This window comes from Schistocerca serialis, chromosome 2 (assembly GCF_023864345.2).
Source record: "Schistocerca serialis cubense isolate TAMUIC-IGC-003099 chromosome 2, iqSchSeri2.2, whole genome shotgun sequence".
NCBI lineage: Eukaryota > Metazoa > Arthropoda > Insecta > Orthoptera > Acrididae > Schistocerca > Schistocerca serialis.
Window position 1 is genome coordinate 857,876,441 of NC_064639.1, and position 22,604 is coordinate 857,899,044.

At 40.5% G+C, this 22,604-nt stretch overlaps 1 protein-coding gene across 3 annotated transcripts in view; it reads right to left on the bottom strand.

Moving 5' to 3' along the window:
• LOC126458158 (sodium-independent sulfate anion transporter-like) overlaps positions 1-22,604 on the bottom strand; it is a 142,293-nt gene that overhangs the window by 56,126 nt on the left and 63,563 nt on the right. Inside the window, exon 1 of one of the 3 annotated variants that reach the window (XM_050095021.1) lies at positions 13,636-13,654. The exons of 1 other annotated variant lie outside the window; for it this stretch is intronic. The gene's annotated coding sequence lies outside the window, so the exon portion shown is untranslated. Of the gene's footprint in view, positions 1-8,674; positions 8,693-13,635; positions 13,655-22,604 lie in introns of those variants that run through there. One more of the 3 variants, XM_050095023.1, reaches the window with a different exon arrangement.

A 22,604-nucleotide genomic window follows, 5' to 3' on the forward strand; every position in this document is an offset into this window, starting at 1 on the left:
GGGTTACATTCTTCTTTTCTTGATCTGTGAATTGCCTCCTCCTCATATGCTCATGGAGCGTAACACCAAGTCTGGTATGGACACAACCCTCATTTTTCTTCCTGCACAACCCAGTGACAGAGATGATCGCACACACTATCACAAAAAGATAGAAGGTTCACCAGGTTTGAATCCACCATCAAAGTTAGTGCCTAACATTTACTCAGAAAGCTACCAGATCGTGGTCACAGGGTCAACTCCAAGATTTGACCAGAGCAGAGTTAAATTCATAGACTTCATCAGGAAGCAAATTTCCTGACACATTACATCAAACTACACCTCATCAATGAAATAAAAAATTAAAAAAAAAAGTTTTCAAAAACGTTTAAGCATTTTTCTCTGTGAGACAGTTAAATGTAAACAGGTAAGACCTATGTATTTTAATCCAACAAGTTTTCCTCCCAACACCCTTAGATAATACTATACAAAGAGGAACAAAAGCCAGCAAAAAAAAGCACAATAGCGCACAACCTACAAATAAGTATAAACATTCACATTTTGTCAATATATTCACAACATGATACTTATTTATAATTTCAGAAATTAAGGTAATTTGTAGATTAGTAGTTCACATTAGTTTAGTTTCAAACCTACATAGCTTGTCTGCCAGTATTCACATCTATTGACAGGTTGTTATAGATGCTTTACATAGCAACAAAAACTAAATGGCAGTAAGCTGCATATCTGTTCCCAGTAGGGACTCTTTGAGTACAAAGATTATACAGGGTGGGATATAAGTGCAGATGTTGTGATCAATGTTACCCACTTCAATGTTACAGTTGTATTTTCTCTGCATCTAACAGTCTTCCCAAAAACACATCACATAATTTACTACCAGCTGTTTTCTGCACAGTCTTGACTGCTCCACTAATTGGATGATGCCTGTCAGTATAGACCAGACTGTGTTCAGCAGAGCACTGGCATTCCACAGGAAGTGAATAAGTGCTCCATGAAGAACTATCAATAACAAAGTGTTTTCTTTTTTTCTTTTTCTTTTTTTTTGACTTTTATTGATACTAACTATTTTTAAAATTTTATTATCATTTCCATGTTATTACTTATGACTTAAAATTAATGTAATCACTGAATAGAACAATTTTATTCATTTTATAAAATATTATTAACCTTCAAAATAAACAATGTGTTCCATCAAAGTATCAGGATTCTCAAAATGCTCCATTAGAGGAAACGTTTCGGAGCCCCTGGAATAAACTAACTGTTTTGTGCCCATATGTCCACACTTCAAAACCTGTCCTGCTGCCCAGGGGAACATAAGCATTAATGACTTGCTCTTGCCAGCTATACTTGGAGGTACTAGCCAATGTAAAAAAATACTACTCCTAACAGCTATAATTAGTAGTCTGCAAATTAAGTAAATACTGGTGTAATGTTATTCAGTACATTGTCCTCAGTCAGCAATAAAAATATGGGCACTTTACCCCTAAACCCTACATATGAAAGCCCACTGACTCCAATATATACCAATATATCATATAAAACAATCCTATTTTGTTTCTCATACTTACTTTACTTCATACAGTTATTTCTAGATACATATTCCTATATTTTTATCTAGCATCTTCATTTGCAGCTTTTCTTTTTGTAACCACTATCCATTACTGCCAAAATTGATACATGACTTTGGATTTTATAAACAAGTAGCTCGCTGTGAAAGTATGTAACACATTGTGTGTTTTTTGGATTGGTATACAATGTACACTGTATGGATCACGTCAAATTTGTATAAAACTATGAAAAACAATATTACGCCTAATAACTTGCTACTAGGAAACTAAAAGTATATATCTTATATCCTTGGCCTATGACATATTCATAGGCATCCACAGAAGAGGATGAGGGCATTCTGTCCTGGAATCTTTATTCATAACAGAATTCTGGTACAATTCTAAAAGTGAATGGATAACCAACAGTTCTCTGGGTTATAGTAAGTATTTTTGTGACATCTATAAAATTTGATCCTTCTGGTATGAGACACCTTGAAAGTGACCAACTGTCCGCCTCGACAGTTGAGTGGTCAGCACGACAGAATGCCAGGCCCGGGTTGGATTCCTGGCTGGGTCATAGATTTTCTGCGCTCAGGCACTGGGTGTTGTGATGTCTTCATCATCATCTTATCCCCACCAACACGCAAGTCGCCAAAGTGGCTTTACCTAAAAAGACTTGCATCAGGTGACCAGTCTACCCGATGGGAGGCCCTAGCCACACGACATTTCATTTCAGTGACCAACTTTTCGGAGTCTTGCCTCCTCCACCGCCCCCAAGACAAATTTTTAAGGATGATCTAACCGTAATAAACTTTTTTTCCAAATGCTTTGGGAGGATTTTTTGAGTTCTAAGTACTTTGTAGACAAGATCATAAACGGATACCACCTGCATGTAAGGATAAAGCGAGCCGTTTTGTTGCTAAATAACAGAAATGAAACCTTGAAAGCATTTTATCGTTTGTCTATTTGTTAAATAAGTATGACAGGAAATTTTCGTAGCACACGGACTGGCCTACGCCTTGATTGTAAGCAGCAGCATCGCCAGTGACCTCTTAAAAAGGCAAGGTCAGCTTGTTATTGGCTCAACTCGCGGCTTCAACCTGAACGCTAAGGGGACAGTGATTACTGCGGTTTTTGATCCCTCGTAAGAGAATCCCGAAGGAGATATTAAGTTCTGGGTCGTACCAACGTCTTCAGCACGCCCGCACACGGAGCGACCGAAAAGGAACGTAACGTGCAGGCTATCTACAGCGGCGACTGGTTGCCAACGCTGGTTTGTATATGGGCCAACACTGAATGACAAACTGCTGTTGCCGTGTAAGACTGTCGAGGAAGGTGGACACTGTTTGTCGCACCAGAGCATCTTATTGTTACACGCGACATGGGGAGCACAAACTCAAGCTCAGAGGAAGATATGGTTCTCTATTACTATTACGCACTAATAAGCAAACGAAGAAAATTCTGGATTCACCCGTACATTCACACAAACAGAAACTGTAGGGATGTATGTAGCAGCGCAGGAGTTAATAACAGACAGATCCGAAACTCCTAGCTTTCTACAGAACGAGTAAACAGCGCCAAATTGATTTAGCGCAGTTGGTTCCTTCCGTCATAACACAACGTTATTTTATTTTGAAAACCGAAACATCTTGGGATTTATATATACTGAAATGTATGATGATGGGTTGCGCTCGTTAAATCATTTGTATGTGATTACCACTGTATTTACACATGTAGGAGATCTGTGGCTTTTCACTGCTCTTTCCCATTTGACGATGTAATTTTTCAGAATGACAAAGACTGCTAGTCACACTAAAGAACACTGTTGGTATGTTCACAATATTTTGTACATTTGCTTCAATTGATTTTATTTCAAACAATAGATGTCAGCAAAAGACATATAATATTAAGTCATTTCCACACTTCACATCCCGCTGTCTTAGTCAAATCTCTCCTTCAGTGATCTGGGAGCTTGTCTAAAATAGGATGTTTTTCGACTCCCCGTACAAAGCTGATGTTGACAATACTGCTCGTTCATCTTCAGACTAAACTTGTACACAGCTGTGTATGAGGACACGACGCTACTCAGATCCCTTGGCAACGAGGGAGCCCTATTTCACTACACAGGAAGTGATTCGCTGCCGACCCGTTAGCAATTTCCATCGGCAACGAATTGCTTTTGAGTCGTTTCGTGTGTGGAGAGCCTTAGATATGCAACGTGTAGTGTTCTTGTACGGCAGCTCTGTTAGATATATGTGTGGGTGGATTCTTGGTGTCTTCTTTGTTGGCTTGTATATAGCATAACAAACAAACACGTTGTGTAAGTTTACTGCACCATAAAAGAGAAGCAGCCTCTAGTTCCTTAAGTCCGGTCCGCAACTATTCATTTGGAAACTAAACCTGGCTTGTGCTGTGTGTTACGGTCTGTCCATTCTATCCCCTTGATAGTCCTATAAAACATCAAGTTATCCAGCGTTACCAAAACACGAATAAAGCTGTCATTTGAAACTAGGATTGCTATATTAAGCTACAAAAATTACCGAACACTGCCTGGGAAAGGATTTGCTGAGTTGAGGGTGAACACAATAAAACACTTAGTATACATTAAGAACTATATTATTTTTTGTTATCATTAATCTTTTTGTAAAGCTGGTTGCAAGTTGCAAACTTCAAATTACAACGAATGTATAATCCTGCTTTTACCATAACGAGACTCGATTTTTTTTAGCATCAGACGATAAATGATTCATGTGACTGAAAACTGCAGGGAACCGCCATTATCCTTTCGATAATTTAGTGCTATAAATGGAATTCTAAAAACATCAAACCACTAATACTACGAACACCTAGCAACCCAGTTTGAAACATACTGTCAGCAGTGTGATACAGTTTTCGCAGAAATGCACAAGAAAAGCTAAGATTTTTTCAACAATGAATTTTACAACACACACACACGCGCGCGCGCGCGCGCGCGCGCGCGCGCCCACGAAATGAGGACGGGCTGTAGTTGCCGAATCGATTCATAACCATCCTGTAGGCCAAATGTAACTACTTCGGAAATTAAGTTAACAATTGACAAAGTCTTATAATTAGATTTTTTGGGAAATATCTGTGGAATCTACAATCGTACAACTGGCAACACTTTTAGAATTATTAATTTTGCACTTTTTCAATAGGTGCTTTAGGATTATCCTTCAACACGCCTACCGGAATACGTTATCACAAATCCTTAGTGTTTCTAGTGTTAACTCTGCTGCCTTAAAATGTGTCGACATTATGAAAGTTGCTCTACACATACACATTTCTAGCGTCTCTCCTGTTAATAACAATAAACGTTTTTAAGTATATCAGTATATTCACAGAGCAGATAACAACCACGTGATTTTCCGATTAGGCAGTGGTTTTTACATGACTTCATCTACTTACTTAAAACGATTTAATAAATTCAGAGTTACCAAATGGATATTACAACACGAATGATGTAGCAAACAAGCAGCTCCCAAGCAGAATTAATCAGAATGGTGCAAACCTATGACAAACTGGTCGAGAAAACAGGGTTACGAGTTAATGGAAGGAATACAGAAAATCTGGTCATATTTTAAAAAAATCCGAAATAATGTAACATGAATAGTAGACAGATTCACATTCAAGTCAGTTTACGACTTCAAGTGCTTACAGTTTTTTATTTTTTTTTTCCTTCATAAAGACAATAGAGATGTTCACCTGGCAGCAGTTAACAGAGCGCACCAGTTTTACCAATATCTGAAGGAAAAAATACTTAGTACTAACTTCAGTTCGCCTATATGGATTTTATTTATTTACTTAGCATCCTTGTATCTCATCATTATAAAAATGATATAGGATTTGTCATACATTGTCTTACATAGAAAATAGGACATGAAAAGATTTACCATTATATGTTCATAAATAAAATATTATTACATATAACATGAAACCGCATAACAACATTCATAATATGCTAAATTAGAATAATAAATGAATACAATTTAGTTTTCAATGAGCATTTTGGGTCATTATGATAAAGGAAATAAGCTACTGTATATTGAATGCTGCTGATTTAAGTATTCTTTGACCCTATAAAAACTCTTGCTAATTAACATTTTTTAAAGTTTTTTTTGAATATGTGGAATTTTGGTATACTTTTAATTTGCTTTGGTAGTGTACTAAATAAAATTTTTAGCTGATAAAGAACACTTTTTTGATACATAGCTTTTGTGTGACTTTCTCTATGAAAGTCATCTCTTGTAGTTATGAACTTGACTATTTAACAAAGAATGTTCCTGGTGTGCCTTCATAAAACATATACTTTCACAAATATAGATACTTGGTAGAGTCATGATTTGTAGTTCCTTGAAAACTTTTCACATGATTCTCTGTGTGTCATACCTCTTAACTTCCAAGAAATAAAAATGAAGAGAAACTATTAACATTCGAGTCGAAACTACTAAGAAAACATTTTGAACCTGTCATCCATGAAAATAACGTGGAATGGAGGATGAGAAGAAATAGAGGACTATGGGAGTCGTACTAGCACCGTAACGTCGTCGAAGTGCTACAGCAGAGATGGGCAAGAAGTCGAAGAATGGACTACCGGTACCTACAATAGCACTTCCTATGAAAGCAGTTGGAACGAGAGGAAAAGGAAGGCCCAGAGTGAGTTAGTCAGGATTCACACAGCTACGATGAACATGACCTCAAAATGGACAACCAAAACACTCGACTGAAAGAAACCGAAGGGGCTCGTAGAGCAGGCGTGTGGTCGATAAGGGCCTTGCCACATGTAAGGTATTTTCAGATATTCCATCTCTATTTCTGCTCATGTCTGAATATTAAGCGCGAACTATCGATTTTTCTTTTGTTCCTTGATCTGAATCGATCAAAATCTGAAGAATCCGTCGAGATACAGCATATACATCTCTGCCGACTTTTTCAATCAAACAACATTAACGAGCCAAAATAGCTGGTGTGAAACGGCACTATTCGCTAGCTTATGTTATTTAAAGTATTTAGCTTGAAATTGAGTGATAAAGATGTTCGACCACAGCATAATCACCAATGAAACATCTTAAGCACTAATTTAAAGTTCAATCACACGAGACATTTAACTGTTTAATTCTCCAAGTAAAATTCCACGATGCCAAACGAAGAGAAAAACATAGCCGCTATTGACATTGTTGGCTGAACTAAAAGGGCGAGATGTGGCAATGCACTCAAATCATTAATACTTCCTTTTCCGTATTACCATTTTCTTTATTATTCTAAACCTATTGATGCTACTACCCCTATAGCAGAATTGGTTGTACAGTGTGTCTTACAACGCTTCGTTCCAACCTGTCCATTTTACTCATGAAAAAGCGTCTCTTTATTGATGCTTATATTTCACCGATAGCACATCTTTCTTTTGTCCGTCAGCTTGACTCGTAGCATCTTTCTGTAATACCAGTTTTAAATGCAGCTGTTTTCCTACTCTCAGCTTGTTCTTTGACTGCTTGAAAAGTTTTGAGCACAAAAAGTGACGTATTAATGCACTCTACTATGAACAGGTATTGAAGGAGATACTAGTGACTTAGCTGTCGTCTGAGATTAAAACGACTGCGGCGAAACAAAGATATAAATCTGGAATTCAGTACCATAGAAATGTTTAAACAGACGCCTGAACAAAGGTAAACATTTTCTTTCCGCTACGGTCGTAAACTGATCAGTGTGAGCCGGCCAGAGTGGCCAAGCGGTTCTAGGCGCTTCAGTCTGGAACCGCGCGACCGCTACGGTCGCAGGTTCGAATCCTGCCTCGGGCATGGATGTCTGTGACGTCCTTAGGTTAGTTAGGTTTAAGTAGTTCTCTAAGTTCCAGGGGATTGATGACCATAGATGTTAAGTCCCATAGTGCTCAGAGCCATTTTTTTTATCAGTGCGAAATGTTAGGCAATCTAACACACAAAACAATCGACAACTGATCTTCACATTCCCTACTCCTAATTAAGCTGTCAACGTTCATTTTAGGCGTCATTTTTCTATGAACAGAAAGAAAACTAAAACTAACATGAACTGCCTGCCGTCATTACATAATATTAAGGAAACTTTAATATGAGCTATACTTTACTACCCCTGAAATTCCGAAATCTGCTTTTGCCTCTCAGCTCAGTTGTCTTCAATCGGTATTATTCTGAAGACTTCGAACAAGTGGCATGTCGAATTCGAATTCAGTAGCCACCAACACAGAGGTCAGCTACTAAAGGTCTCCGACATAAATAAACTTCTCTACTTTTGATTTTATGCCTATTTCTGTGAGAACTGACATCTGTATTTATATACATATAAGTACCTAAAGCTGTCCTCACATGAAGTTGGTTTGAATATCGAGGCATGGTCCTCCTGGAGGTGCCTTCCTAACATCTTTGAACTGACTTAGCCAGCCAGTTACAGAGGGAGCTATAGTTTTATATGCACTCTCAATCACGACGCAACTTCACATTTTTCACCTTAGGTAGAAGGCGATCTTAGATACGAGATGACAGAAACGTTGCAACAGAAAAAAATCCTGTAACCGACTGAAGACTGAAACTGAACCTTCGAATTAAATATATCAATCAATTTACATTGCTATTTCGATTTCCATTACATGAAGCATTCGACTATTCAGTAACTTTGTATGCTAGTCGTGATTTGTAATTGTGCTCTGCGTGAAAAGACATTTCGCTCTACACCGGGTCAAAGAAATTGTCAAGTCTTCGATGTGTCTCTAAAAAGATTTATAAGTTTAATCACTAACCATGGAAATGTGCTGTCAACAATATCGTGTGTTAAAAATATATAGCTGAGGGCGGACTGATTTTTGAGTTCTGCACCCAATAGTATGATGGACAGTTCGATACAAATTTAAAATGCTGCCCTTCCCGCCAAATCTTTCATCACAACAGTGTATCTGTGTAGCTAACCCGTGGACCAAAAGTTACAATAGTTCGTCGGAGGTAGCAGTATAACTTATTCAATTATTTATGCAGAATTCATGATAGTATAAATGTGAAATTTAAATGAAAAACTTACTGAACGATAGAAACTACGAAGAAACATTTAACATATATCCAACGGAATTGCGAAAATATACCCACCAGTCTTATTCCTTGCAGCTTCTTGATCTTGACTAGTCACTCGCTCAATATAAATCTGTTTATAGCGACGATGACCACCGCATGACTATCTTAGAAATGGAGCGAGAAGAACAACATGTTCGGATCAAAGCATATGCGTTCGAGTTTAAAGTGATAAGGTCAGAATTTTTATACAAAACAGAACGAATGAAGGTCACGTAACGCGCGCGCGATTACCAGTACAGACTGTATTGAACTGGTTGTAGTTACCGTAGCATATTACGATAGCCATTACGACCTGTTATTTTTTAACTAGGGGCAGATTTTCCTAGTACGCTGCATCATACCGCTTGAATACTCAATGCCACTCAGCGTACCATACGATAATCTCTACGAGGCATCTAACAAATTCAATGGCGGAGAAAAATTGCTGTGTCGCAATGTATTATTCAGAAAAGCTCAGAACGTATGTCGCATACCCCTAATCTCCCGATAAGCACATGCCGTCGAATTCAGATTTGGTGACACCTTGATAAGGTGTGAACAACCTTCGTTACATCAAGTCCCAAATTAGAGAAGCGTTTGGGTAGTTTCTAAGGGTATTATCCACCAATACTAGTTGATTGATTATTAATGGTTTCTGGTGTAAAGTAGTGGTTCAGGGAGGTATCGGCCTTCCCGTTTTTAACTAGAAATATCATGAGATAGGACAGGGAAGATGTCTGTGAGGTATTATGAGGAAGGTTTGCACACCCTTGTTTCGTATGTAATGGATTGTGATATTTACTGAATATGAGTCCCACGACTGTGCTGAAGGAGTGATGCGAATTTGTATTCTGCCACTTCAAGAACTCAGTCTGTAGTAATCTACACATGGTGTAGCATAATGTGTGGTGAAAACTGACAGGTCATAGAAGTAACAACTCTCTAGTAAACATAGGTCGTCTGTCTGTGAGATATCTCTGAATGTTTGGTTACGAACTGCCACAGACTTCAGTGTGAAATTTTGCTCTAGGAACTACAAATGTGTTTGAAATTGCAATTCTTCATCTAAAGCCCCACTTAAATGAGCTCAAATTTCAGCCGTGGCCTATCTTAACATGAAATGCAACATTCCTTAAGCACTGATACATACTATAGTTTACTGTACTCTCGTACCTGTTAAAGGTGGCGTTGCAAGTTACTTGGGTTCAATGTTGCACTCGTCTCTGCAATGACTTATAAATTCTTTCAGATACCTCGGATTATTTCAAAAAGTTGGACAAAACTGCACAACTCCCTGCTTCGATTCTTTAGATGTATAAACTGAAGTTCTGTACACTTTGCTTTTGAGATGACCCCACAAAGAAAAATTCAAGGGATTGAGGTCAGCTGACCTTTGAGGCCAATGTAAATATCTTGTTCAACCAATTGGTATTGAACCATATTGGCGCGCTAGATGTCGTCGTCTATCAGAAGTAAAATGTGGCGGTACCCATCGTGCATCTACCACAGCGCATGGTTGAAATTCGAGGCTAATTAGAAGGGACTTAATTGGAAAGTTTGCCGAGTACGGCAAATTTTCACACTTAAGTCAGTGACCGCTCATCAACACACATTCGCAATTATCTGGCAAACGGCTTGTTTGCGGAGCCACGATACTGGAAATTTTTTGCTTCTATTGTTGCATATTTTTACTATTGTTGCATATTTTTACTCGAGTCAGTTTTCGCTTTTATGATACCCCCGTGTAACTTTAAATGCTTACATTTAGTTTAGTCTTTACCTTGACTTAGAGGTGTCGATTGCAGCTACAAGTTTACTGTTTCAGGAACACTTTTCGTTACGGTAACAGTACACTTGTACGGTGGTGGTTTGATAATTCTGGTAAACTTCCATGAAAGAATGGAACATTTTTGTTGCGGCTCGATCATTGGTAAGCTTGATTATTCCAAGGATAGTATAAAGAATTTTAGCAATGTACAGCGTGCAGTTCATTATTGACAGCCGTCTGAATTGGTCAGTGTGCCGTCTGCGACTGAAAATGGAGAAAAAACAGTTTCGCGCTCTTACTGAACTATGGACGAAGTTCTCGCGGACTCTGAACTATCAGTGCAGACCATTTACTTTTTAATTAATGAATTTAAACGAGGTCGGACAAGCAACGAGGATGACCGTCCAACTGAGGTCACCACAAAGGAGCCGGCCAAAGTGGCCGTGCGGTTAAAGGCGCTGCAGTCTGGAACCGCAAGACCGCTACGGTCGCAGGTTCGAATCCTGCCTCGGGCATGGATGTTTGTGATGTCCTTAGTTAGGTTTAACTAGTTCTAAGTTCTAGGGGACTAATGACCTCAGCAGTTGAGTCCCATAGTGCTCAGAGCCATTTGAACCATTTGAACAAAGGAAACCATAGACGAAATCCATTATTATGGTAGTGCAAAACCGTCCAAGAAAAATTCGTGACTGTATTGAGACCGTGAGCGAGTGCATAATATCCTGCACGGAGAATTGGCAGAAGAAGCTGTCTGCGGGGTGGGTGCCATGATTGCTCACAGTCGATCGAAAGTGCATCCGGCACATTTCAGCACAATGTGTAGCGATGTTCAATCGCAATCAGCAAGACGCTTTGCAGCGATTTGTGAATGCTGATGAAACCTGATCCATTATTACATATTGGAGTTGAAACGGCACTCAAGACAATGCACAATGGCTGGTGAAAGTGCCATAGACGACAAAGGCCATTTTACGAGCTGGTACGGTGATGACCACTGTTGTTTGGGACTCCCAAGGAATAATCCTCATATATTTCTTGGAAAAAGGCAGAACCGTAACTGGACCCTATTACGCTTAATTGTTGGACGGTTTGAAAATTTCAGTGGCTGAAAAATGACCAAGACGACACGCAAAAAGAAAGAGCTCTTTATCAGGATAAAGCACTATCACGCACATCAGCGATAACAATGCGAAAATGCAAGAATTAGACTTTGACTTGGTTCCTCATCCACTCTATTTACCAGAATTTGCCCCAAGTGACTTCTTCCCGTTCCCGAACTTGAACCTTTGGCTTGCTGCAAAGAAATTTTTATCAAATGAGGAAATGACTGTTTCAGTCAACGAGTATTTTGCATAGTTTAATAGAACTTATTTTTCCAGTGGGATGAAAACTGGAGGATCGCAAGACTAAGTGTGTACCTCTCAAAGAAAACTATGTCGAGAAGTAAGGCGAATTAATTACGAAAAAAACATTTTTCTTGTTTTTTTACCAGCCTTATAAAACCACCCTCGTAGTTCCAATCGTCCTTACGGGTACGGGTGCGAAAAATTGCTATTCCAATGCCATTTCATCTTTACAGGGAAACGTGGTGCAAATCAAGTGACAGTCCATGTTCATTATTCAGTATGATTATGAAGCTGATAAAGCGTTGGTATCCGCGAGTTATAAGTCTCAATCTTGTCTAAATTACATTATTTTTGGAACGGCTGGCACAAAGTGTTTAACAATGATTTGAAAATACGAGCCATCTCTTGCAGCAGCTGCGTTCTACGATGAGGGAGATGGCCAAGGTTGTTCCTCCTCCCTTTCCATACAAACGTCCGTCCTAACGACTAAGTCGTTTGCAGCTACAAACAATATTATACGTAACAGATCTACAAGTCGACAGAGATCTAGACATGTACTGGTTCCGGTACCGATTCCATGAGCGAGCGCTCTTTTGTCCCTTTCAAGAGCAGCTTCGGGAAAAATTGCAAACTATCTACCGCAGGACATCCTAAGACATCTTACGAGATCGAGAATTCTCCGTAACTGTGTCAGTTTCAGCGGATAACGGCCACACCGCCACAAGGGGGTAACAGCTGAGCAGCTTGCCAAGAACGTCCACTCTAATGTCCTTCTTGCACAGTGATTACTATCGATGGATTGCATTTAATATAATGGAGGATGGTCGAAGCTGTGTAATGAGGACAACAACATCACAAGAATCGGTACTGGACTATCTAGTAGTAATTATTTAATACCTTCTTAATTTTTATCTTAAGCAGAAGAAGACTTATCACTGACCGACAATTGGGAAACATGGCTACCAAGAAAAGGAAATGCCTGTTAAAGTTAATATCTTCTCCGTATGCCGATTACTGTAACGCTGAAGATTACATACGGCATTTTTTTTAATGTGAAATATTTTTAAAATGGTGAAAACACTAATCGAAGAACCCAAAATTGTTGAATACTTGTGTGTCCGAATAATGCTACCTTCTCTCAGCCTATCAAGCCTATTAATGTTTTCAGAAGTCCATGAGATTTTGTAAAAAGGGTCTTTAATGTTAACTTTGTATCCCCTGTGTGATTCTTTGATTTCGTTAGTTTATCATATAGCTTTGTTTATGGGATAACTTTAACGAGAATGTTCAATGTCCTTATATTTATGATACTAATTTTAAAAATGTTATTGCGTTATTCCCAACATGTATAAATAATTTCAATTTTATCTCGTCTCATGTTTCTGAATTTTGTATTAGGCGGTACGGGCCTGTGCCCGAAGGCATTTGAAATGAAGTAAGCTCAACAATCATTTGCGTAAAGCTGAGAGTGTATTTGTTTCAACGGCAGCTGTAGTTTGCTGGCAAAATTGTTATATTGGTTTCGGTCAATTCACGCAACCGTATCATGTTTATAAGATCCCACTGTAATAAGCTATTCTGAATACGTTATTCAAAAGCATCAAGGACATTCAAATCGAGCAAACACGCGCGCAGAGTCTGAGGCACTTGTCTTCCTGTCTAACTGTAATAAATTTCATGGTTCTCAAGAAGAGCAACGTGCTTACTCTACAGTTACGTGTCTTAAGAGCCATAAATTTCAGCATGTCGTCTGACGCTACGTCGGAGACAAACAAGTAGACTATACACCAGCAAAACAGTTTTCTTTAACGGGTGACACAGCTTAAGCACACAGATAAGGGGGATACCCCCACAGCACACACTGAACCTGTTTTCTTACTCACCATACCAGCGCGTTACATCGTCTACGCACACTTCTCAGCTATTTGAAACTGTTCGCCTACGCTCAAAGATTCCGTATTAAAGAGTTTCGCTAGGGAGTAGCGGCATTCGACCATGAAATAATGTTAAGGACGCTATTCCGGAGAACGTTCGGGGAAGTCGCCGTCAACGCAGATTTCACTTTCCGCAGAGCATGTCATAATGAGAATACGAAAGGTCGTAGAAAAGCGGGAAAACTCACGCGACCGTGTCCCGTCAGAACCAGTGGCAACACAGCCATGTAACTGACTCAGTACAGCCCAGCCAAGGACAATTTGTTTTTTGCCCGTCCACTTGAGGGAATGCGTTCGTTTCTTATTGGCAAGCAGGCGCGACGCCCGAGCAAAACACTGTGGCGCCGGGTAATCACGTTTTCTCATTTCAAAACATGGATGCAGTGAAGCCAGGCGGTACCACAGCGTGTCGAATTTATCTTATCCAGCTTGAAGGTCGTCGAGGGGGAACCAGCGGAGAAGTAACAACAAATTTTGAATGTAAGTCATCTTTTACGCGCGTGGGAGCATGTCTCAAAAGCTATATCATGTGACACGGTCAGAGACACCTCCAGCATTGGGAAAGAGCCTATTCTGGCTCTTGATTTCTCACTCTTAAAAGAAATACGACGTACTTGTCTCACTAATGAGTGATGGAAAAAAGTAAAATGGTTTAACGTTTTGTAAAACTATGGCAGGGCCGACAGATAACAAATAAAATAATTGCTACCACTGTCGTTTATTATAATTCCTTGAAGTTTCTTGTCAGAGACCTGGAAAAAAGAGGTAGATAGACAGACAGACAGACAGACAGACAGAGAGAGAGAGAGAGAGAGAGAGAGAGCGCATCGGATGAGAAAAGTGCGCGTACGACTTGCGCTCTGAGGGTGCCTGCAAACAATTTACATAAATAAAAATGAATGTTTCTTTGTATGTTTGTTCTCTGTGCGTTCCTAAACCATTCATTCGACTGTCATGAAATTTTGGTGATTTGATCTCCGTATTCCTGTAAGTGTTCCTAGCCTAAAAAAAAAGAGTACAACACATAGTTGTGAAGATATTACGTCATAAACAACGAGATGTCACCAGGCGAAAATACCCAGGTTTATGCATCTACTATTTGAGAATGAGATCTTTTGGCGACTGGCAACAAGTTTCACATAATTTATAATTTCAAACCCTTACCAGAATTTTTCTCGCTGACTCCCCCCCCCCCCTTCCCCCCCCCCCCCCCCCACACACACACACACACAAAATGATGAAAGGAAAAGGTCTATAGCTTACTAAATTTTCTCTGTACATACAGTGAAACTGTCTCATCAGGCGTGGCGTATACATTACTTCGTTACTATCAACTCTATTCACAACATATTTTGCATGTGGTACCCACATATATCACAAAATGTACCGACAAATTCATATCGCAGTACGACACACAGTTCAGAAGAATGATCTCAAATAGTGAGATGCGTGAAAAACTGCCGCAGCACGCGTTATGTTACTTTATTACTTTTTCTATACCAACTCTATTCATAATACATTTCGCAGACAGTAGGTACATATATCGCTGGACGTATCTGTACATCACTGTACAGCACATAGTTCAGGATATACGACGTCAAAAACATTGAGCTGCGTGAAAATGAAAGTGCAGGGCGAAATTCGCTAGACACAGAAGTGAAATATGCGTACAAATACGCTTCAAGTATGTTAAGCAAGTAAGAAATATATTTGACATTTGTGTCCGCACATAAAAGCTCATCCTAAACACCTGCGACCATTTCAACCAAATCTGATATACATGTTATATTTACAGTCTGGAGAGAAGTACTGTAGGGGTAAGAGTCACCAGCCTTGTACTGGGGTAAGTGTGATAATGTGGAGAGAGAAGAGAGGACGAGGAGATGGACAGACAGCAGTGGAGAAGGAGGACATATAGGCACCGATAGGAAGAAGAGGAGATGGATAGAACAAGGAGAGGAGGAGACTGATAAAGAGAGGGGGAGGAGCAGATCGACGGACAGAGCAGGGGGGAGGGGGGCAGGAGGAGATGGACAGAGGGGGGAGTAGGAGACGTGCAGGGAATGGGGGGTGGAGGAGATGGGCAGAGAGAGAAAGTGGAGGAGGTGGACAGAGAGAGAAGGAAATGAACTGACGAGTATCAAAATATATGACAAATAGATAATTTGCATGAAAACCTCGTAACTCCATCTGTCTGTGAAAACAGTTAACGCCAGCAACCATTAACTCCATTATCAAAGAGAGATTTTACAGTGCCTGGATCTCTCTAACCTGTTAGTAACTGGGCTTCTAGTGTATAATTCACGTGTAGCGACTTTATCTGTATCATTTTATATACAGGGTGATCAAAAAGTCAGTATAAATTTGAAAACTGAATAAATCACGGAATAATTTAGATAGAGAGGTACAAATTGACACACATGCTTGGAATGACGTGGGGTTTTATTAGAACCCAAAAAAATACAAAATTTCAAAAAATGTTCGACAGATGGTGCTTCATCTGATCAGAATAGCAATAATTAGCATAACAAAGTAAGACAAAGCAAACATGATGTTCTTTACAGGAAATGCTCAATATGTCCACCATCATTCCTCAACAATAGCTGTAGTCGAGGAATAATGTAGTGAACAGCACTGTAAAGGATGTCCGGAGTTATGGTGAGGCATTGGCGTCGGATGTTGTCTTTCAGCATCCCTAGAGATGGCGGTCGATCACGATACACTTGCGACTCCAGGTAACCCCAAAGCCAATAATCGCACGGACTGAGGTCTGGGGAACTGGGAGGCCAACCATGACGAAAGTGGCGGCTGAGCACATGATCATCACCAAACGACGCGCGCAAGGGATCTTTCAAGCGTCTAGCAATATGGGGTGGAGCGCCATCCTGCATAAACATCGTACGTTCCAGCAGGTGTTTATCAGCCAGGCTGGGGATGATGCGATTCTGTAACATATCGGCGTACCTCTCACCCGTCACCGTAGCAGTACTGAAGTTTTGCTGTCCAGCGCCATCTGTCAGACAATTTGTGAACTTGGTTCTAAAAAAAACCCTACGTCATTCCAAGCATGTGTGTCAATTTTTACCTCTCTATCTGCATTATTCCGTGGTTAATTAAGTTTTCAAATTTATACTGACTTTTTGATCACCTGGTATTTTTTTAATAAACTGTTAATGCTTCTCCCGTAAAATTTAGCGGAAAGGAGTTACGAGGTTGTCACTGCCTACCATAGATATTTGGTCGTATCTTTTGATTGCATTGACTTAAAAAAGTTAATTATTCACAGTACCAAGGGATCACAGACCTCAGTATTTGACACAAATTTCAACTCGATACCTCTACCCCGTCCTCCCCCCATGAACCATGGACCTTGCCGTTGGTGGGGAGGCTTGCGTGCCTCAACGATACAGATAGCGGTACCGTAAGTACAACCACAACGGAGGGGTCTCTGTTGAGAGGCCAGACAAACGTGTAGTTCCTGAAGAGGGGCAGCAGACTTTTCAGTAGTTGCAGGGGCAACAGTCTGGATGATTGACTGATCTGGCCTTGTAACACTAACCAAAACGGCCTTGCTGTTGTGGTACTGCGAACGGCTGAAAGCAAGAGGAAACTACAGCCGTAATTTTTCCCGAGGGCATGCAGCTTTACTGTATGGTTAAATGATGATGGCGTCCTCTTGGGTAAAAATATTCCGGAAGTAAAATAGTCCCCCATTCGGATCTCCGGGCAGGAACTACTCAAGAGGACGTCGTTATCAAGAGAAAGAAAACTGGCATTCTACGGATCGGAGCGTGGAATGTCAGATCCGTTAATCGGGCAGGTAGGTTAGAAAATTTAAAACGGGAAATGGATAGGTTAAAGTTAGAGATAGTGGGAATTAATGAAGTTCGGTGGCAGGAGGAACAAGACTTCTGATCAGGTGAATACAGGGTTATAAATACAAAATCAAATAGGGGTAATGAAGGAGTAGGTTTAATAATGAATAGGAAAATAGGAATGCGGGTAAGCTACTACAAACAGCATAGTGAACGTATTATAGCGGCGAAGATAGACACGAAGCCCATGCCTACTACACTAGTACAAGTTTATATGCCAACTAGCTCTGCAAATGACGAAGAAATTGAAGAAATGTATGATGAGATAAAAGAAATTATTCAGGTATTGAAGGGAGGTGAAAATTTAATAGTCATGGGTGACTGGAATTCGACAGTAGGAAAAGGGAGAGAAGGAAACATAGTAGGTGAATATGGACTCGGGCTAAGAAATGAAAGAGGAAGCCGTCTGGTAGAATTTTGCACAGAGCACAACTTAATCATAGCTAACACTTGGTTCAAGAATCATAAACGAAGGTGGTATACATGGAAGAATCCTGGAGATACTAAAAGGTATCAGATAGATTATATAATGGCAAGACAGAGATTTAGGAACCAGGTTTTAAATTGTAAGACATTTCCAGGTGCAGACGTGGACTCTGACCACAATCTATTGGTTAGGAACTGTAGATTAAAACTGAAGAAATTGCAAAAAGGTGGGGATTTAAGGAGATGGGATCTGGATAAACTGACTAAACCAGAGGTTGTACAGAGTTTCAGGGAGAGCATAAGGGAACAATTGACAGGAATGGGGGAAAGAAATACAGTAGAAGAAGAATGGGTAGCTATGAGGGATGAAGTAGTGAAGGCAGCAGAGGATCAAGTAGGAAAAAAGACGAGGGCTAGTAGAAATCCTTGGGTAACAGAAGAAATACTGAATTTATATGATGAAAGGAGGAAATATAAAAATGCAGTAAATGAAGCAGGCAAAAAGGAATACAAACGTCTCAAAAATTATATCGACAGGAAGTGCAAAATGGCTAAGCAGGCATGGCTAGAAGACAAACGTAAGGATGTAGAGGCTTATCTCACTAGGGGTAAGATAGATACAGCCTACAGGAAAATTAAAGAGATCTTTGGAGAAACGAGAGCCACTTGTATGAATATCAAGAGCTCAGATGGAAACCCAGTTCTAAGCAAAGAAGGGAAAGCAGAAAGGTGGAAGGAGTATATAGAGGGTCTATACAAGGGCGATGTACTTGTGGACAATATTATGGAAATGGAAGAGGATGTAGATGAAGATAAAATGGGAGATACGATACTGCGTGAAGAGTTTGACGAAGCACTGAAAGACCTGAGTCGATACAAGGCCCCGGGAGTACACAACATTCCATTAGAACTACTGGGGAGACCCAGTCCTGACAAAACTCTACCATCTGGTGAGCAAGATGTACGAGACAGGCGAAATACCCTCAGACTTCAAGAAGAATATAATAATTCCGATCCCAAAGAAAGCAGGTGCTGGCAGATGTGAAAATTACCGAAAGGCTATTTACAATTTCTACAGAAACCAGATGGCAGTTATAAGAGTCGACGGGCATGAAAGGGAAGCAGTGGTTGGGAAGGGAGTGAGACAGGGTTGTAGCCTCTCCCCGATGTTATTCAATCTGTATATTGAGCCAGCAGTAAAGGAAACAAAAAAATTTGGAGTAGGTCTTAAAATCTATGGAGAAGAAATAAAAACTTTGAGGTTCGCCGATGATATTGTAATTCTGTCAGAGACAGCAAAGGACTTGGAAAAGCAGTTGAACGGAATGGACAGTGTCTTGAAAGGAGGATATAAGATGAACATCAACAAAAGTAAAACGAGGATAATGGAATGTAGTCGAATTAAGTCGGGTGATGCTGAGGGAATTAGATTAGGAAATGAGACACTTAAAGCAGTAAAGGAGTTTTGCTATTTGGGGAGCAAAATAACTGATGATGGTCGAAGTAGAGAGGATATAAAATGTAGACTGGCAATGGCAAGGAAAGCGTTTCTGAAGAAGAGAAATTTGTTAACATCGAGTATAGATTTAAGTGTCAGGAAGTCGTTTTTGAAAGTATTTGTATGGAGTGTAACCGTGTATGGAAGTGAAAAATGGACAATAAATAGTTTGGACAAGAAGAGAATAGAAGCTTTCGAAATGTGGTGCTACAGAAGAATGTTGAAGATTAGGTGGGTAGATCACGTAACGAATGAGGAGGTATTGAATAGGATTGGGGAGAAGAGAACTTTGCGGCACAACTTGACTAGAAGAAGGGATCGGTTGGTAGAACATGTCCTGAGGCATCAAGGGATCACAAATTTAGCATTGGAGGGCAGCGTGGAGGGTAAAAATCATAGAGGGAGACCAAGAGATGAATACACTAAGCAGATTCAGAAGGATGTAGGTTGCAGTAGGTACTGGGAGATGAAGGAGCTTGCACAGGATAGATTAGCATGGAGAGCTGCATCAAAGAAGTCTCAGGACTGAAAACAACAACAACAACAACAACAACCTCTACCCGTTCCTGGTCAAAAGTGGACTAACAGTCGCCCGGAAAAATAGTGGGACGAACAGAGTAATCCTATAAGCATACGGACTCCGTTTTTACTCACTGAAGTACATAACCCTAAAACCGCCATGAACACTAATATAAACTGAAATCCTGTCCTCCATATTCAGATTCTACATAAAAGTAAAAGTCGAGCTACTAGGGTACTTGTAGTGTTAACAGATGTGTCGAGTATCGCGGAATGTCCCGTTTTGGAATGTCATGATTCGCTTAAGCGCAACGCCAAACATCACGACTTTTGGGTACTGCCAACTATTCGAAATGCGTATTCACTTGAAAAACAGTCGAGTACATGAAAGTTCCGAAATGAGCTTCCTCGATGGCAGTAACGAATAACGAATACGGTGCACAAGGAGGACAAGATTAGCCGATGTACTAAGTGGACGCCACAGCGTACGCTCGAACTGTGCGTTTCGAACCAACTCAGCCGCGTGGCTTTAACTGTTGTATTATTATCGTCACACCGCTGTTTCTGAACATTGTTCAACTTCTCTCCCTTCTCGCTCATTGGCTGCAACCAGCGACAGTTCGAGAAACGTTTCCCTCACAACAAGCGACTTTGCCGCTGCCATCCCCCGCTCTCCCTCACAGCTTTACCTTTTACACTTTCATCCGTATCAGTTTTCACAAATACAAATCTTGTACTTGGGCGTCCCAAGCGGCCGCTGTTAATTGAGATACGTCCTTTATAGAAATCTTACAGTTGTGGCGCTTCTGGCGCCGCTCTTAGCTTTGCGCCGCAAGAGGTGGTTTGTGCTCCATGTGTCTTACAGCGGCGCTGGCCGTGACTTTCTTCGTTGCTTCAGTTCCGCGGCGATGACTGCTACTCGCGCCCACCAACTTGATCGTCCCATACTTTCGTACGGGAGGTAGGTGACTTTTAGGTATGTACAACGCCCGTGGCCTTTTGAAGTAACTTGTGTTTCTTCATATTTAACCATTATTGCGCTTTTTTTATATTATGGGATTTTTGTAGACGAGCAGAACACTACTCCTCCTCCCACACGGTGTATTGGAGAGACACCAAAGGGAGAACGAATTACCCTGTCATTAAACACAAGCTTGCACACTGAAAACACACACACAACCCCAAACCCACATCTTCACGATATTCCCTAGCGCATTCTGAAGTCTGACGGGCACAGACCAGTGGTACTTCATAAAGAGCATAAACAACCATAGCCTTCGTCGACCCTGTCGCATGGCACGCAGGAGGAACGGTATGGAGGTAATGAGATAAACCATAAGCGACAAAGAGAATTTGTGTCGACCTGGAGACTTTTTTTTTTTTATACTCAGATAGCGTAATGGTTAACTCGACTGCTTGTAAAAAGCAGAAAATCAACACTCGAGCCAAGGTCTCGGAAAAATTTTTGTCACGACATTCATTGCATTGCAGGATAATAATTTCTGAACGGTTTTAATAAGTATCATTTACACTAATCTAATTCGCTTCAGGTGAGTGCTCGTTGCAACACCTACTGATGGCAGTTCGTTCCCTGTAGACATAGGTAGACAACAAACGGAAATTTAACTGCTACAAAACAAACAGTATGAGTGTTTGTATGGCCATATTCCGCAGCAGCTGTTATATCGCAAATTATTATTATTTTTGCCTGTCTTAAGCTTATTGTAATTCAAGAGTGTTTTCACCAGCTGCGTATCACTTTTATTTAAAACTATATTGTACTGGCGGTACTCCCATCCTAAACTAAAACCAAATGAACTCATACAAGGTGTACAACTTTGCTTCCGCTGTTTTTTCCCCCACGGAACCGCGCGACTACTACGGTCGCAGGTTCGAATCCTGCCTCGGGCATGGATGTGTGTGATGTGCTTAGGTTAGTTAGGTTTAAGTAGTTCTAAGTTCTAGGGGACTGATGACCTCAGATGTTAAGTCCCATAGTGCTCAGAGCCATTTGAACCATTTTTTTCCCCCAGCTTTTGAGGCTTCAATGAAACAAACTGGTTACACATGTACGATTCAAAGTATTTTCCATCGCCGGACACTACTTTCTCCCATCTTTCGTGCAGTGTACGAATCCCGCGTCGAAAAAATTGGTCATCTTCTGCAGTTATCCAGGAATCGATCCAATTTGTGACTTCTTCATGAGATCGGTAGTGTTGGTCAGCCATGCCATGCGCCATTGATCTGAACAGGTGATAGAGGGAGCAATGTCTGGAGAATACGGCGGGTGGGGTAGGTCTTCCTATTTTAAAGTTAACAAGTACGTTTTGACCTCTTTTGCAACTTGGGGTTGAGCGTTGTCGTGCTGAAAAATCACTATCATGCCTCTCGCTGTATTGCGGCCGTTTGTCTTTTAATGCTCTGCTTAGTTTTAACACCTTATAGTACACAATGTCGAGCTGGTCCCACCAAAATAGTGAACCCATTCTTCGTCCCCGGTCACAATGCGATGCAGAAAACCCTTCCGTTTTTGCCTCTGAGGCAACTGTTCACCAACACACAAACGCCGTTCAACGTTTCTTGGTTTCAGCTCACATGGG